We start from the raw sequence: 18,436 nt of genomic DNA on the forward strand, positions 1-18,436 counted from the left end.
TTTCTGATACTCAGTCTTGTGCTTTGTCCACTATGTCATCTCTAACTGAATACAATCTCTAGTGAACACTGTCATCAATCAATAAGAAAATAAAATAAAATTGAAGAAAAAAGATAATTCAAGATTTCTTGATAATATAAACCTTAAAATAATTCTGTACTATAATCCTATGATTGCTAATATTGAGAAATATAATATTATGTACATCATAGGTATTTGCTATATAAACTGTTATTGAAGATAGGTAACTTCTACATGAAATATAAATAGAAAAAAAATTCCCCAAAATAGCAAAGTGCTCCAGCTTATACATAATAATATGCTGATTATATTAAATCTTTTCATATTACAGAGTTTCTTCAAAGAGATCCAGGATCACTCAGAAATCAGTTTACTAATCCACACAGGTAAAACCCAGTGGTTAAAGAACAAAGACTATAATATACTATTGGATGGCAAACCAATCGAGTTATTATATTAGTGTATATATTTACAAAATACACATATATGTGTGTATGTATATATATATATGTAGAGAAAGACAGAGACAGAGACAGACAGAGAAGAGAGAGAGAGAGAGAGAGAGAGAGAGAGAGAGAGAGAGAGAGAGAGAGTCAGAGAGAGAGAGAGTCAGAGAGAGAGAGAGAGAGAGAGTCAGAGAGAGAGAGAGAGAGAAAGTCCCAGGAGAGACCTAGATTGTATTACTGGAAAGTTGTGCAGTTCTTTCAATGGTCCTAAGCTTTACCTCAAAGCAAAAGCTCATCTTTTAAAAAAAGAAAATGATTAAAATCCAGGAAATGTATTAGCAGAAAAAGAGGTGAGATGGCGAAAGGAAGGGAGTTAACAAATGAATAGCATAAGGATTGCACCGTTAGTCATGAAATATGACAAATGACAAAACAATGAGAAGCTTATTAAGTTGTATAGTTTCCCTAAGGGGGATGCATGAGAAAAACATGGCTAAAATCATAATGGAGGAGAGAGTATAGATGGTTTGTTAGCATTATCACCTTAAGCTATATCTGTATAATAGTTGACATAACTTCTTCAAGTTTTGGATAGCTTTGCTTATTAAGAACAGGCTTTCCCCCAGCTTGTTTAGAAGTTCTTTCCATTAAATCATATTACCCCCTTTAGCTAGTTAATTTATAGTATAATTATATATATGTATATATGTATTTATTTATATTTATTGTATATATTTATATAAATTATATATTTAACATGTGCCATATAGCACATACATCATATATATATTTGTTATTTTTAATAGCAATGAATAACTACCCTACTAATTCCTTTGCTGTATTAAAAGTATCTGCTTAAGCTCTAAGAAAAATAGACTTATTGGAAGACTTATCTACTTCACTAATTAAGATATCAACATTTTCTTTTCAATGTGTTTCTGATTAAATAAAATATGGGCTAATGGTAACTCCCATTTATAAGTTACCTTAAGGTTATAAGGGAGGCAGTAGATAGAGAGCTTGGTCTCAGAGTGAAGAAGATATCAAGTCCAACTTGTCACACACACATACACACACACACACACTGGATTTAGACATTTATGACCCTTCACAAATCATTTAACTTTTATTTGCTTCAGTTTCTTCAACTATAAAATGGAGATGATAACACCTACCTCATAGGATTGTTGTGATGATCAAAAGAAATAACATTTGTAAAAACACTTTGCACCATACTTAGCACTCCAAATAGGATCATAAAGAGTTGGACATAACTGAAATGAAACAACGACAACAACAACCAATAACAAACACATAGGTGGTCCTATATAATTGTTTATTCTCTGAGTAACTTGGGCAGATCTTTGAAAAAATAAGTCTTAGAGTAGGTGCTTATCTACATTGGTAGTGAGAATTTCTTTAAAAGAAATTCCCTGCACCAGCAGTTTTCAAACATTTTGATTAAAGGACTCCTTTACATTAAAAATAAAAATTTTTTGAAAACCCCAAAGTCTTTGTTTTTGTAAGTTGTACTTATTAATACTTATCATGTTAGAAAACAAAACACCATAGGAATAAATGGACTATTCCTTAAAATAGTCAGGAGCATATATTTAAGACCATCGGTGAACATAATATGTAATGGAGATAAACTGGAACCTTTCCCAGTAAAATCAGGAGTGAAACAAGGTTGCTCACTATCACTATTACTATTCAATATTGTACGAGACACTCTAGCCTTGGCAATAAGAGCCGAGAAAGAGATTCAAGGAATTAGAGTAGGAAATGAGGAAATCAAACTATCACTCTTTGCAGATGACATGATGGTATACTTAGAGAACCCCAGAGATTTTAATAAAAAGTTATTAGAAATAATTCACAACTTTAGCAAAGTTGCTGGATACAAAATAAATCCACATAAATCCTCAGCATTTTTATACATTAACAACACAATCCAACAGCAAGAGATACAAAGAGAAATTCCATTCAAAACAAATGTCGAGAGTATAAAATATTTGGGAATCCATCTACCAAAGAATAGTCAGGAATTATATGAGCAAAATTACAAAACACTTGCCACAAAAATAAAGTCAGATTTAAATAATTGGAAAGATATTCAGTGCTCGTGGATAGGCCGAGCAAATATAATAAAGATGACAGTACTCCCCAAACTAATCTATTTATTTAGTGCTATACCAATCAGATTCCCAAGAAACTATTTTAATGACCTAGAAAAAATAACAACAAAATTCATATGGAAGAACAAAAGGTCAAGAATTTCAAGGGAATTAATGAAAAAAAAAAGTCAGATGAAGGTGGTCTAGCTGTACTTGATCTAAAGCTATATTATAAAGCAACAGTCACCAAAACCATTTGGTATTGGCTAAGAAATAGACTAATTGATCAGTGGAACAGATTAGGTACACAGGACAAAATAGGGTACAACTATAGCAATCTAGTGTTTGACAAGCCAAAAGATACCAACATTTGGGATAAGAATTCATTATTTGAAAAAAAAAAAACTGTTGGGAAAACTGGAAATTAGTATGGCAGAAATTATATATGGACGCACACTTAACACCATATACCAAGATAAGATCAAAATGGGTCCATGATTTAGGCATAAAGAATGAGATCATGATATTGGCGGAGCCAAGATGGCGGAGAGGAAACACACGACTCAGTGAACGTCCTCACTCCCTCACAACCAATTAGATAAATTAAGTCTCAAAATTAGCTCAGGACTGATAGATACCACAAGGACTGGAAGCACGACTTACCAGCTGAAGAGAATCTGGAGTTTCAACAGGAAAGGTCAGTTCTCAGGGGAGGAATAAGAAAGACCAGCACAGACGGTGGGGTAGGGGCACACTGCGCCCATTGCGCTGGGAGGGGCTCTGGGATCAGAGAAGCCACTGAGGTAAAGGAATCTGGCACAGGCTGTTAGCTCTTCTCTGCTAATTATTTAGCAGTTCAGAAGAGAAAGCCAAAATATTTTAAAACTCAGATTAGATTTTCCCCGGACCCTGGGGGTGACTCAGGCACCAGGGGGTGTGGCCTCAGCTACCTCCTGAGAATAGTTAAGAGACTGACAAGTGGGTGGATATGGCCCAAGGCAACACACACTGCCTAGCTTAGCTGGAGGGAGTGGAACTCAGCTCCAGGAAGTCCCAGAGAAGCGGAACCTTTGAACTAGGGACCGCGGTTTCTGGAAGACACTTCCAGTTTGAGCGCAGGGGCTTCTCACGTCACCTGCTGCAGACGTCCACTCCCCACCCGGACACATAGGCTGAGCTTCTTGCTGTCTTCACTATTCTACGCCCTCAAAGCACAGCAGTGCTAATCACCTCTGAGGCGCTTCCAGGGAGGGGGTGGGGAACTCTCTCCCAGAGCTCTATCTTAGCGCGGGCGCAGGGGCCGCTGCATCCATCCGGTCTGGGAGGAAGCTGGTAAAGAAGTAAATAATTTCCTAACCCAGGGACAGACCCCAAAACATTTTTTAAGTATGAGCAAAAAAGCTAGAAAAACTATAGATTCCTTCTATACAGAGAAAGAGCGGGTATCCAACCCCGAGGAAGTTAACAGCAAAGATTCAGAAGATAACAACCTAAAGGGGAACGATTCCTGCCCCCCATCACATAACTCTCTCCTAGAAGAAGCTCTTAAGAAATTGAGGGAGATCGAAGAAAAATGGGGCAAGGAAAGGGAAGTTATGATAGAGAATAACAACGTCCTGAAATTGGAGTTGGAAAAAATAAAGAATTCACAGGAGATGCAGGGAAACAAAATTAGTGAATTAGAAAAGGTTAAAAAAACACAGGAAAGTAGGATTTCTGAATTGGAAAAGATAAAAATGTCTCAAGAAAATAGAATTTCTGAATTGGAAAAAGAAAATAATTCTCAAAAAAAAAAATTAGGGAAATGGAAAAAAATTCAATAGAGCAAAATAATTCATTTAAAAATGAAATTGGGCATTTACAAAAAGAACTAAAAACTGTGAAAGAAGAAAATAACTCCTTAAAAGTCAGGATGGAACAAATAGAAATGAATGATTCACAGAGAACCCAAGAATCAGTCAAACAAAACAAAAAAAATGAGAAGCTGGAGAACAACGTCAAATACTTACTGGGAAAATCTATAGACCTGGAAAATAGATCTAGGAGAGATAATCTGCGGATTATTGGACTTCCAGAAAACTATGACCAAAAAAAGAGCCTAGATTCTATTTTACAGGAAATTATCAAAGAGAACTGTCCAGAGATAATAGAAACAGAAGGGAAAGTAGATGTGGAAAGAATTCATCGAACTCCTTCTGAAATAGACCCTAAAAAAAGAACACCACGGAATATTGTGGCTAAGCTGCAGAATTACCACACAAAGGAGAAAATCCTGCAAGCAGCTAGAAAAAAACAATTTAAATACCAAGGTGCCACAATAAGGGTCACCCAAGATCTGGCTGCCTCCACATTAAAAGATAGAAGGGCCTGGAACCTGATATTCCGAAAGGCAAAAGATCAAGGACTGCAACCAAGAATGAACTACCCAGCTAAGTTTAGCATCTTTTTCCATGGAAGAAGATGGTCATTCAATGAAACAGAGGAATTCTATATGTTTCTAAGAAAAAAACCAGACTTAAACAAAAAATTTGATCTACATCCACAAGACTGAAGAGAAACAGAAAAAGGTACACAGAACCCTTGAGAACTGTAACTTTGTTGTGGGTATATAAAAAATACTCAAGGATAATTTGATTTTACTGATATAAAAGAAAAAAAGGGGGGTGTGGTAAAGGGAAGGAGGTCGGTTCAGAAAAAGGGGAAGGAGTGATAAAAAGAGGGAAACTACATCCCAGGAAGAGACATAGAAAATACACCATATCTGAGGGAACTTAGTGAGGGGGAGAATCATTGTGTGAATCTTACTCTCATCAGAAGAGGCTCAAAGAGTAAATAATTAACATATTTGTTTTTCAGAGAATTTTCTCTCACCTCATTAAAAGGGGGGAGAGGAAAAGGGGAAAGGAAAAGGAGAATAAGTGAAGGGACTTGGAGGGAGGGGGGAGGGATCCTAAAAAAAAAAAAAAAAAAAAAAAAAAGAGGGAGGGTTGCGCGTCACAAGGGGGGTTTGTAAATTAAATATCGGGGAGGGGGATCAGGGGGGTCAAGGGAAAAAAGTATAATCTGGGGATAATACGATGGCAGGAAATACAGAATTAGTAATTTTAACTGTAAATGTAAATGGGATGAACGATCCCATCAAACGGAGACGGATAGCAGATTGGATCAAAAAGCAGAACCCTACAATATGTTGTCTACAGGAAACACACTTAAAGCAGGGAGATACATACAGAGTAAAGGTAAAAGGTTGGAACAGAGCTTATTATGCTTCAGGTAAAGCCAAAAAAGCAGGGGTAGCTATCCTTATCTCAGATCAAGCAAAAGCAGAAGTAGATCTCGTTAAAAAAGATAAGGAAGGAAACTATATCCTGCTGAAAGGTAGCATAAATAATGAAGCCATATCAATACTAAACATATATGCACCAAGTGGTATAGCATCTAACTTTCTAAAGGAAAAGTTAAGAGAACTGCAAGAAGAAATAGACAGTAAAACTATAATAGTGGGAGATCTCAACCTAGCACTCTCAGATTTAGACAAATCAAACCACAAAACAAACAAGAAAGAAATTAAAAAAGTAAATAGAACATTAGAAAAACTAGGTATGATAGACCTTTGGAGAAAACTGAATGGCAATAGGAAGGAATATACTTTCTTCTCAGCAGTTCATGGATCCTATACAAAAATTGACCATATACTAGGACATAAAGATCTCAAAATTAAATGTAGGAAGGCAGAAATAATTAATGCCTTCTTCTCAGATCACAATGCAATAAAAGCTACATTCAGAAAAAATTAGGGGTAAATAGACCAAAAAGTAATTGGAAACTGAATAATCTCATCTTAAAGAATGACTGGGTGAAAGAGCAAATTATAGAAACAATTAACAATTTCACCCAAGATAATGATAATGATGAGACATCATATCAAAATCTTTGGGATGCAGCTAAAGCAGTAATAAGGGGAAATTTTATATCTTTAGAGGCTTATTTGAAGAAAATTGAGAAAGAGAAGATTAACGAATTGGGCTTACAACTTAAAAGGCTAGAAAAAGACCAAATTATAAACCCCCAACCAAAAATTAAACTCGAAATACAAAAATTAAAAGGAGAAATCAATAAAATTGAAAGTAAAAAAACTATTGAATTAATAAATAAAACCAAGAGTTGGTTTTATGAAAAAGCCAATAAAATAGATAAACCTTTGGTAAATTTGATCAAAAAAAAGAAAGAGGAAAATCAAATTGATAGTCTTACAAATGAAAAGGGGGATCTTTCCACCAATGAAGAGGAAATTAGAGAAATAATAAGGAGTTACTTTGCCCAACTTTATGCCAATAAATTTGATAACTTAAGTGAAATGGATGACTTCCTCCAAAAATATAGGCTCCCTAGATTAACAGAGGAGGAGATAAATTGCTTAAATAGTCCCATTTCAGAAAAAGAAATAGAACAAGCTATTAATCAACTCCCCAGGAAAAAATCCCCAGGGCCAGATGGATTCACATGTGAATTCTACCAAACATTTAAAGAACAATTAGCCCCAATGTTATATAAATTATTTGAAAAAATAGGGGATGAAGGAGTCCTACCAAACTCCTTTTATGACACAGACATGGTACTGATACCTAAACCTGGTAGATCGAAAACTGAGAAAGAAAATTATAGACCAATCTCCTTAATGAATATTGATGCTAAAATCTTAAATAAGATATTAGCAAAAAGACTTCAGAAAATCATCTCCAAGATAATACACTATGATCAAGTAGGATTTATTCCAGGAATGCAGGGCTGGTTTAATATTAGGAAAACTATTAATATAATTGACCATATTAATAATCAAATTAATAAGAACCATATGATCATCTCAATAGATGCAGAAAAAGCATTTGACAAAATCCAACATCCATTCCTACTAAAAACTCTTGAGAGTATAGGAATAAATGGATTATTCCTTAGAATAATCAGGAGTATATATTTAAGACCGTCAGTAAGCATAATATGCAATAGAAATAAACTGCAACCTTTCCCAGTAAGATCAGGAGTGAAACAAGGTTGCCCACTATCACCATTACTATTCAATATAGTACTAGAAACGCTAGCCTCGGCAATAAGAACCGAGAAAGAGATTCAAGGAATTAGAGTAGGAAATGAGGAAATCAAACTATCACTTTTTGCAGATGACATGATGGTATACTTAGAGAACCCCAAAGACTCTGCTAAAAAACTACTAGAAATAATTCAAAATTTCAGCAAAGTGGCAGGATACAAAATAAATCCACATAAATCCTCGGCATTTTTATATATCACTAACAAAATGCAACAGCAAGAGATACAAAGAGAAATTCCATTCCAAACAAATGTTGAGAGTATAAAATATTTGGGAATCCATCTACCAAAGAAAAGTCAGGAATTATATGAGAAAAATTACAAAACACTTGCCACAAAAATAAAATCAGATTTAAATAATTGGAAAGACATTCAATGTTCTTGGATAGGCCGAGCGAATATAATAAAGATGACAATACTCCCCAAACTAATCTATTTATTTAGTGCTATACCAATCAGACTCCCAAGAAACTATTTTAATGACCTAGAAAAAATAACAACAAAATTCATATGGAAGAATAAAAGGTCAAGAATTGCAAGGGAACTAATGAAAAAAAACTCAGAGGAAGGTGGTCTAAGTGTACCTGATCTAAAGCTATATTATATAGCAGCAGTCACCAAAACCATTTGGTATTGGCTACGAAATAGACCGGTAGATCAGTGGAACAGATTAGATACAAAGGACAAAAAAGGGTACATCTATAGCAATCTAATCTTTGACAAACCCAAAGATTCCAACATTAGGGATAAAAATTCATTATTCGGAAAAAACTGTTGGGAAAACTGGAAATTAGTATGGCAGAAATTAGATATGGATCCACACTTAACACCATATACCAAGATAAGATCAAAATGGGTCCATGATTTAGGCATAAAGAGGGAGATAATAAATAGATTAGAGGAACAGAGGATAATCTACCTCTCAGACTTGTGGAGGAGGAAGGAATTTATGACCAGAGGAGAACTAGAGATCATTATTGATCACAAAATAGAAGATTTTGATTACATCAAACTAAAAAGTTTCTGTACAAATAATACTAATGCAAACAAGATTAGAAGGGAAGTAACAAATTGGGAAAATATTTTTTAAAACAAAGGTTCTGACAAAGGTCTCATTTCCAAAATATATAGAGAACTGACCATAATTTATAAGAAACCGAACCATTCTCCAATTGATAAATGGTCAAAGGATATGAACAGACAATTCTCAGAGGAAGAAATTGAAACTATATCCACTCACATGAAAGAGTGTTCCAAATCACTACTGATCAGAGAAATGCAAATTAAGACCACTCTGAGATACCACTACACACCTGTCAGATTGGCTAAGATGACAGGAACAAATAATGACAAATGTTGGAGGGGATGTGGGGAAACTGGGACACTAATACATTGCTGGTGGAGTTGTGAAAGAATCCAGCCATTCTGGAGAGCAATCTGGAATTATGCCCAAAAAGTTATCAAACTGTGCATACCCTTTGACCCAGCAGCGCTACTACTGGGATTATATCCCAAAGAAATACTAAAGAGCGGAAAGAGACATATATGTGCCAAAATGTTTGTGGCAGCTCTTTTTGTTGTAGCTAGAAACTGGAGGATGAATGGATGTCCATCAGTTGGAGAATGGTTGGGTAAATTGTGGTATATGAAGGTTATGGAATATTATTGCTCGGTAAGAAATGACCAGCAGGAGGAATATAGAGAGGCCTGGAGAGACTTAAATCAACTGATGCTGAGTGAAATGAGCAGAACCAGAAGATCACTGTACACTTCAACAACAATGCTGTATGAGGATGTATTCTGATGGAAGTGGAAAACTTCAACATAAAGAAGATCCAACTCACTTCCAGTTGATCAATGATGGACAGAGGTAGCTGCACCCAGAGAAGAAACACTGGGAGGGGAATGAAAATTGTTAGCACTAATATCTGTCTGCCCAGGTTGCATGTACCTTCGGATTCTAATGTTTATTGTGCAACAAGAAAGTGATATTCGCACACATGTATTGTACCTAGACTATATTGTAACACATGTAAAATGTATGGTATTGCCTGTCGTCGGGGGGAGGGAATAGAGGGAGGGGGGGTAAATTGGAAAAATGAATACAAGGGATAATATTATAAAATATATATATATATATATATATATATAATAAAAAAAAAAAGAAATATATTATATTGAAATATTGATATTTATTGAAATATAATTGAAATTTTATTGAAATTTATAATAAATCAAGTTATTTTGGTATAAAAAAAAAAAAAAAAAAAAAAGAATGAGATCATAAATAGATTAGAGGAACAGAGGATAGTCTACCCCTCAGACCTGTGGAGGAGGAAGGAATTTATGACCAAAGGAGAACTAGAGATCATTATTGATCACAAAATAGAAGATTGTGATTACATCAAAAAAAAAAAAAAAAAAAAAACTTTTGTACAAACAAAACTAAGAAAACAAGATTAGAAGTGAAGTAACAAATTGGGAAAATATTTTTACAGTTAAAGGTTCTGATAAAGGCCTCATTTCTAAAATATATAGAGAACTGACCCTAATTTATAAGAAATCAAACCATTCTTCAATTTATAAATGGTTAAAGGATATGAACAGACAATTTTCAGATGATGAAATTGAAACTATATCCACTCATATGAAAGAGTGTTCCAAATCTCTAATGATCAGAGAAATGCAAATTAAGACAACTCTGAGATACCACTACACACCTGACAGATTGGCTAAGATGACAGGAACAAATAATGATGAATGTTGGAGGGGGTGTGGGAAAATTGGGACACTGATGCATTGTTGATGGAGTTGTGAAAGAATCCAACCATTCTGGAGAGCAATCTGGAATTATGCCCAAAAAGTTATCAAACTGTGCATACTCTTTGATCCAGCAGTGCTATTACTGGGCTTGTATCACAAAGAAATACTAAAGATGAGAAAGGGACCTGTATGTGCCAAAATGTTTGTGGCAGCTCTTTTTGCAGTGGCTAGAAACTGGAAAATGAATGGATGTCCATCAATTGGAGAATGGTTGGGTAAATTATGGTATATGAAGGTTATGGAATATTATTGCTCTGCAAGAAATGACCAGCAGGAGGAATACAGAGAGGTTTGGAGAGACTTACATGAGCTGATGCTGAGTGAAATGAGCAGAACCAGAAGATCACTATACACTTCAATAACAATACTGTATGAAGATATATTCTGATGGGAGTGGATATCTTCAACATAAAGAAGACCCAACTCACTTCTAGTTGATCAATAATGGACAGAAACAGCTACACCCAGAGAAGGAACACTGGGAATTCAATGTAAACTGTTAGCACTACTGTCTTTCTACCCAGGTTACTTATACCTTCGGAATCCAATTCTTAACTGCAAAAAGAAAATTAGATTTACACAATATATTGTATCTAGGTTATACTGTAACATATTTAATATGTATAGGATTGCCTGTCATCTAGGGGAGGGAGTAGAGGGAGGGAGGGGAAAATTTGGAAAAATGAATACAAGGGATAATGTTATAAAAAAAATTACTCATGCATATGTACTGTCAAAAAATTTATAATTATAAAATTAATTTTAAAAAAGGGAGTTTAAAAAAAAAACACCTCAGTATTATGAAAAAGATTTGGTTTCATGGAAGTCTGAAAGGTTTGCACCCAGAGTCACCAAATCACTCTCTGAGAACTGCTGCTCTACATGAAATAAAATCAAAGATTAATTAAAAAAAATCTTATGCAACACTTTTCTCATAATGACACTTATTAAGTAGATTATATAAGTATTATTATGCTATCTTGCAGAAGTAGTAACTAGTCTCTAGAGGAACTAAACTTAGAGAGCTTTAGAAAGTCAGCAAGACATAAAGGGTAGCATATTGGACTTCAAGTCAAGAAGATGTTGCATTGCAAAAATATATTTCCATAGATTTAGGAAATAAGCACATATACATGTATGCACACTGGATTATTAAAAAGAAGTTAAATACTCTTCACCACCATTGAATAATTTTTTAAAAAGGTGATTCATCTGATCTATTTTAAGAAAGCCTTTAATGGTGAATTTGAGTACATTCAAGGAAAGATCTTAGTTATGCTTCTGGGAAACACTGGGGTATTACTCACCAATGACTTAGGATTTAAGTTGATGTATTATAGAAATAGGAAATGTTAACATTTACATTTACACCTTGTACAAGTTGGTACAAGTATGATTATCTCCATTTTGCAATCTATACAGTTTTACCATAAGTATTAGTTGGTCTCTGTCTTACAGGCTCATCCATAAAGACACTTTGAATTTTATGATCCACTACTGCATTCAAGGCCTTCCTTGATAAGGATAAGGAGCATAAAGAATAAGAAAAGAGTAGAAGAAGTAGTCATAAGACTGAGAGCTGAAGTGATGATGAGGAAAAAAGTCATGGACTTGGAACACAAAGAAACTTCTTCCTTCCCCCAAGACTAATACATTTTGACAACAGACACTTTTGAAGCAGAAGTCAAGTAGTGGCAAAAAGGAGATCAGGTGCTAAAGACTTCACTGTGAAATACATTCATCAAGCATTTATTGAATACCTGTTCTTTTGAGGTGCAACTAGATGGTGCAGGCAATAGAATACTAGGTTTGGAATCAGGAAGACATCCTCGTGAGTTCAAATCTGGCTTCAGATAATTACTAGCAGTTTCTCATCTATAAAATGAGCTGGAGAAGAAAATGGCAACTCCTATTATCTTTACCAATACTAAAATGGGGTCATAAAGAATCAGGTATGACGGAAATGACCAAATAGCAATAGCAACACTATACAGAGAATTGTATTACACGAGGGTCATAAAGTGCAGGGCCCAAACTCCTATTCTTGGGAGTCCTATGGGGAAAAGGTAAAAACAATAGTTTTGTTACAAAGCATATATAATGAGTTTAGTAACTGGACTCATGATATAAGTCCAGAACAGGATGAGCAACAGAGCTAAATATGATGTCTAAGCCCTGATATAAAGCTAGATCCCAGGATCATTACCTTCCCCTTGCAAAAAGGATATACTGGCCTGAGAAGCTTATAGGTATGGATTTCTTTGCATAGATAATTAATGGGTTTTCAGAAAAAAAGAAAGTGGCAATTATCACCCCACATGCACTACTATAAATGTGGATGCTTTAAAAAAAAAAAAAGTAATACTAGTTGATAAGGAAGTAGAAGAGATTTTAGCCCAGATAACCAGATGGCAACACATTAAAGCCTACTCTACAATATAATGTAATATGAATTTCAGTATAATATGAAATCTTCTTGAACTTCATCTAAGGAGAGTTCACTACAGTAACAACTTAGTTAATCATAACTCATATTAAGTAGCACTTCAAAGTTAGCAAAGCTCTTTCCTCTCCAAAATTCTGTGAGATAGATAATACAACTATTGCTATCCCCACTTTATAAAGGAAAACACTGAAATTCAGAAATTCTACATGATTTGCTTGTGGTTATATAGCTTGTAAAGTCTCAAAGACAGAACAGAAAGTAGTTCTTTTAACCTGGACTTTCCTTTATAATCTCTTCTTAAGCATAGTACAGCCACCACTCTCAGAGGATTTCATGTGTTTTAGTGAGAAAATAGAAATCACTCATTATCTTTAAATTTCAGTTTTATTAGCTTCTTCCTTGAATCTTCAAGTGTCCATACTCATATCTCCTACATGCTTGAAAAACCCTACCACTCATATCTTCCCTCCTTTTTATAAACAAGCTCCTAGGGGTAAATGTGCATATTTATTGCCTTCACTTCCATTTATAAAAAAAATAATTTTCAACTCTTTGCAACCAGGCATCTAATTTCATCTTCAAAGTTTCCCTCTCCAAAGTTACTAGTGTTTTTAAAGGCCAAATATGATGGTCTTTTATGTTAGTTGAACAAAGACTCTTGAAGATCTAATAATCACAATCAGAAAATCTCAAAAATTAAAAGATCTCACCACAGTTTAACTTATATCTGAGCAAGAATCACCTTTTGAAAATACTGGAGAATATCAGAGAAAGAACTGATTGTATCTCAATTTAGATTGAAATATATTAAAAAAACAAACAAACAAAAAACTTTATTTTTCTTAAGTGTTTTTTTTTTGGGGGGGGAAATCTGTTTTCTTTTGTAACATAATTTCTACAGAAATTTTCTTCATAACTTCACATATGTATTCTCAATGAGGAAGGAGAGAAGGAAAAAAGAGAATCTGAAACTCAAAGTTTTAAAAACAAATGTTAAAAAAATTGATCAGTTAGCATCTATTAAAAAGCATCATATATAATGGGGATAAATTAGAACCATTCCCAATAAGATCAGGAATGAAACAAAGTTGCCCACTATTATCATTACTATTCTGTAAAGGGCTAAAACTGAGCAAATGCACTTGGATAATGGAGCACGTGAGACTAATTGCCAACTGGACAATTCTCTATTAACATGTTTGAAGGCTGACCCTCCCCAACTATTCTGTGCTGACTTGATTGGTGGGACAAAGAAAGGGAAGTGACATATGTGGGTGGAGTAGGAGGAGGAAATTGAGACATTCTCATGGTGGTGGAGAGAGAGGAAGGTGGTATGGAGATTACTAGATTTAATCCCCTAACGGCAACCTCAAGAGACCAAGAATAAAGGCTTTTGATGAGCCTGACTCCGGCTGATTTCTGGGAAGACAGAGTTCCAGCACTATTCAATATTGTATTATAAATGCTAGCTTTGGAAATAAAATAAGAAAAAGAAATTAAAGGAATTACAGTAGGTAATGAGGAAACCAAATTATCATTCTTTTGCAGATGATCTAATGGTATACTTAGAGAATCCTAGAAAATCAACTAAAAAATGAGTAGAAACAATTCACAATTTTAACAAAATTGCAAGACACAAAAGAAATCCATTTAAATCATCAGCATTTCTAAATGTTATGAACAAAGTCCAGCAACAAGAGATACAAAGAGAAATTCCATTTAAAATAACTGTAGATAATATAAAATATTTGGCAGTCTACCTACCAAGGTAAAGTCAAGAACTATATGAACAAAATTACAAAACACTTTCCATACACAAAAATGTCAGACCAAATCAACTGGAAAAATATCAAGTGCTCAGGTGTAGAATGAGCTAATATAATAAAAAGGCAATGCTACCTAAATTAAACTACTTATTCAGTACCATATCAATCAAATTCCCAATTAATTATTTTATAGAGCTAAAAAAATTATAACAAAGTTCATCTGGAAGAACAAAAGGTCAAGAATTTCAAGGGAATTAATGAAAAAAAAAAAAGCAAATGAAAGTGACCATATCTAAAACTATATTATAAAGCTGTGGTCATCAAAACTATTTGGAACTGTCTAAGAAATATAGTAGTTGATTAATAGAATAGGTTAGGTTCACAAGACACAATAGTCAATGAGTATAGTAATGTACTGTTTGATAAACACAAAGACCCTAGCTTCTGGGATAAGAACTTACTATTTGACAAAAATTGCTGGGAAAATTGGAAATTAATATTGCAGAATGAAATAATGAAGTAATGTAGAAGGTATTGACCTATACCTAACACCCCATACTAAGATAAGGTCAAAATAGGTTCATGATTTAGACATAAAGGGTGATATTATAAGCAAATTAGAAGAATAAAGGATAATCTATCTCTCAGAGATGTGAAGGATAGAATTTGTGGTCAAAGAAGAACTGGGGTACATTATGGAATGCAAAATGGATAATTTTGATTATATTAAGTTAAAACGTTTTCTTTTTACAAACAAAACCAATGCAAACAAGATTAGAAGGGAAACAATAAACTGGGGGAAAAAATTTACACTCACGGGTTCTGATAAAGGCCTCATTTCTAAAACAAAGAATTGACTCAAATTGATAAGAGTTCAAGGCATTCTCCAATTGATACATGATCAAAGATACGAACAGACAATTTTTAGATGAAGAAATTGAAACTCTTACTAGTCATGTGAAAAGGTGCTCTAAATCACTATTGATCAGAGAAATGCAATTTAAGACAATTCTGAAGTACCACTACACAATTCTCAGATCGGTTAAGATGACAGGAAAAGATAAATGATGAATGTTGGAGGGGATATAGGAAAACTGGGAAACTAATACATTGTTGGTGGTCCTGTGAGCGGATCCAACCATTCTGGAGAACAATTTGGAACTATGTCCAAAGGTTATCAAAATGGGAATATTCTTTGATCCAGCAGTGTCTCTTCTGGGCCTGTATCCCAAAGAAATCATAAAAGAGAGAAAGAGACTCACATGTGCAAAAATGTTTGTGGCAGCTCTTTTTGAAGTGACAAGAAACTGGAAAAGGAGTGGATGTCCATCAGTTGGAAAATGGCTGAATAAGTTATGGTAGATGAATGTTATGGAATATTATTATTCTTTAAGAAACAACCAGCAGGATGATTTCAGAGAGGCCTGGAGAGACTTATATGAAATGATACTAAGTGAAGTGATTAGAACCAGGAGATAACTGTACATGGCAACAGAAGATTATATGATGATCAATTCTAATGGACTTGGTTCTTTTCAACAATGAGGCCAGTTCCAGTGAGTGGTCTTGTCAAGAAGAGAGTCATCTGCATCTAGAGAAAAGACTGTGGGGACTGAGTGTAGATCACAATATTATTTTCATTCTTTTTGTTGTTGTTTGCTTGCATTTTATTTTCCTCATTTTTTCCCTTTTTGATCTGATTTTTCTTGTGCAGCATTATCATTGTAAAAATATGTATATAAGAATTGCACATGTTTAACATATATTGGATTATTTGGAATCTAGGGGAAGGGACAGGGAGAATGAATAGGAAAAATTTGGAATATAAGATTTTTCAAAGGTGAATGCTAAAAATTATCTATGCATATTTTTTAAAAAATAAATAACTTTAATAAGATAAATTTTAAAATTCATCTGCTTTCTTCCCAGTTTTTAGAGCAAAAAGCACTAGTTATGTGGAATGGTAAAAGCTTCCTCACAAATGTGAGATTTGAGCTGAGGTTTAAAAAAAAAACAGGGAAGTAGATAGAAGTGAAATTAGAGGACAACTAATACAATGGCACAGAAATGGTAGATATGGGGTCAAATACAAAGGATATCAAATAGGCCAGCATAAATATAGCATAGAGGGCATGTAAGATAGAAAAATGTAAAATACTGGAAAGGTAAAGGGATGGCAAAAGCAGAGACTCAGACATTGTTACTGTCATTATGCCAAATACCTAAGAAATTGTCTAGGAACCTTTAGGAACCCTATAACTATGCAGATTGTAGTTCATATTCTTAGAGAGTGGCCTGAGATTCATAGAGGTTAAGAGACTTGTCCATTATTATAGTATCTGAAGTTTAATCCAGGTGTTCATAGCTCCAATTTTAGTATTTTAAACACTATTTCATGGGGCCTTCTCTAGTAGTGAGAATAACAAGTATCATCTGAGAGAGAAACCCAAGAAATATTGCTATTGGATTTAAGAAGGATTATAAGGAGGAAGAATTAAATGAAGAGTTTAGAAAAAAAAAAGGATCATTAGTCTATTACTAAGGCATGATATTATATGATCATAGAGGAATTCATCTGCCCAGAGAACTGAAGAAACTTTTTCATTTAAAAAGCAGAGCAGCTCAAAAATTTGGGACTTGTTTCAATGTTATTTCCATCCATCACTGAACAAAACAATGAAGAAAATGACTTTTCAGCACACAAGACATTGTTAAGGAGGAACTAATTAGAGAAAAAGAAATGATACATATAACTTTGGGGGTACGTGACCATCTATCACAGAGTTAGTTATGAAAGAGGAGAGAAAAGCTGGGTGTGATCTTGCATATATCAGAGTTGTGAAAAAAGAAGATTTAAAAATGTTTAGAGAAAGGATGTCATATTCAATGATTTAATTATCTGCAAAGGAACTAATTTCAAGAGAAATAGAATATTCTTAAGAAGTTAATTATGAGAACATTAGTACAACTGATAAAACTGATGAGAAAGAAAAAAAGCAAAACAAAAAAACAAAAAAAACCAAAACAAAACAAAACAAAAAACAACCCAAAAAACCAAACCAGCAAGCCTCAGGGGTAGGGGCAGGTATATCTGATGTGGTCTTACCTTTCCAAACTTTGGCCCCATGTATGGTGTGGGAATCTAGTAGCTGATTAGGGTAAGATTGCAGGGCCCTCCACTGACCCTGAATATAAGGCCAAGGTCTGAGAACCTGACACAGCTCTAGGTTTGCGGTGTAGGAAAAGAAAAGGGAGTATATAACAATGAGTTAAGTTGCAAAGATTTAGGACCCCGCTGGTTGTGGCACTCACAGGAAAGCAAAGGTGCTGGGGATCCTGGTTGGAAATTGGGGATGGATAGGAGTACCTGAAGTACCAAGGCATGAGCCAGAGGAATAATAACCACACTTGGCTTAGGATTATAGAACACTGAAAGAATCCAAAAGTCAGAGATCCCCAGAAAGAGCTCAGAAAACAAAACCTATTCATTGGTAGCAGAGATCAACCCTAATATAAAACCAATAGCCAAGAAATAGGCTATTAAAATGGAGTAAGCAACAGAGAAAGAACTTGACCATAAACAATTACCATGGTGAAAGAGAAGGAAAAGATTCAAATTTAGAAGATCATGAAGTCAAAACAACTGTTTTGCAAAACGTCAAAGAAAAATCTAAAATAGACCCAAAAGAATTCTTGGAAGAGCTTAAAAGG

This window comes from Sminthopsis crassicaudata, chromosome 4, assembly GCF_048593235.1.
Source record: "Sminthopsis crassicaudata isolate SCR6 chromosome 4, ASM4859323v1, whole genome shotgun sequence".
Classification (NCBI taxonomy): Eukaryota; Metazoa; Chordata; class Mammalia; order Dasyuromorphia; family Dasyuridae; genus Sminthopsis; species Sminthopsis crassicaudata.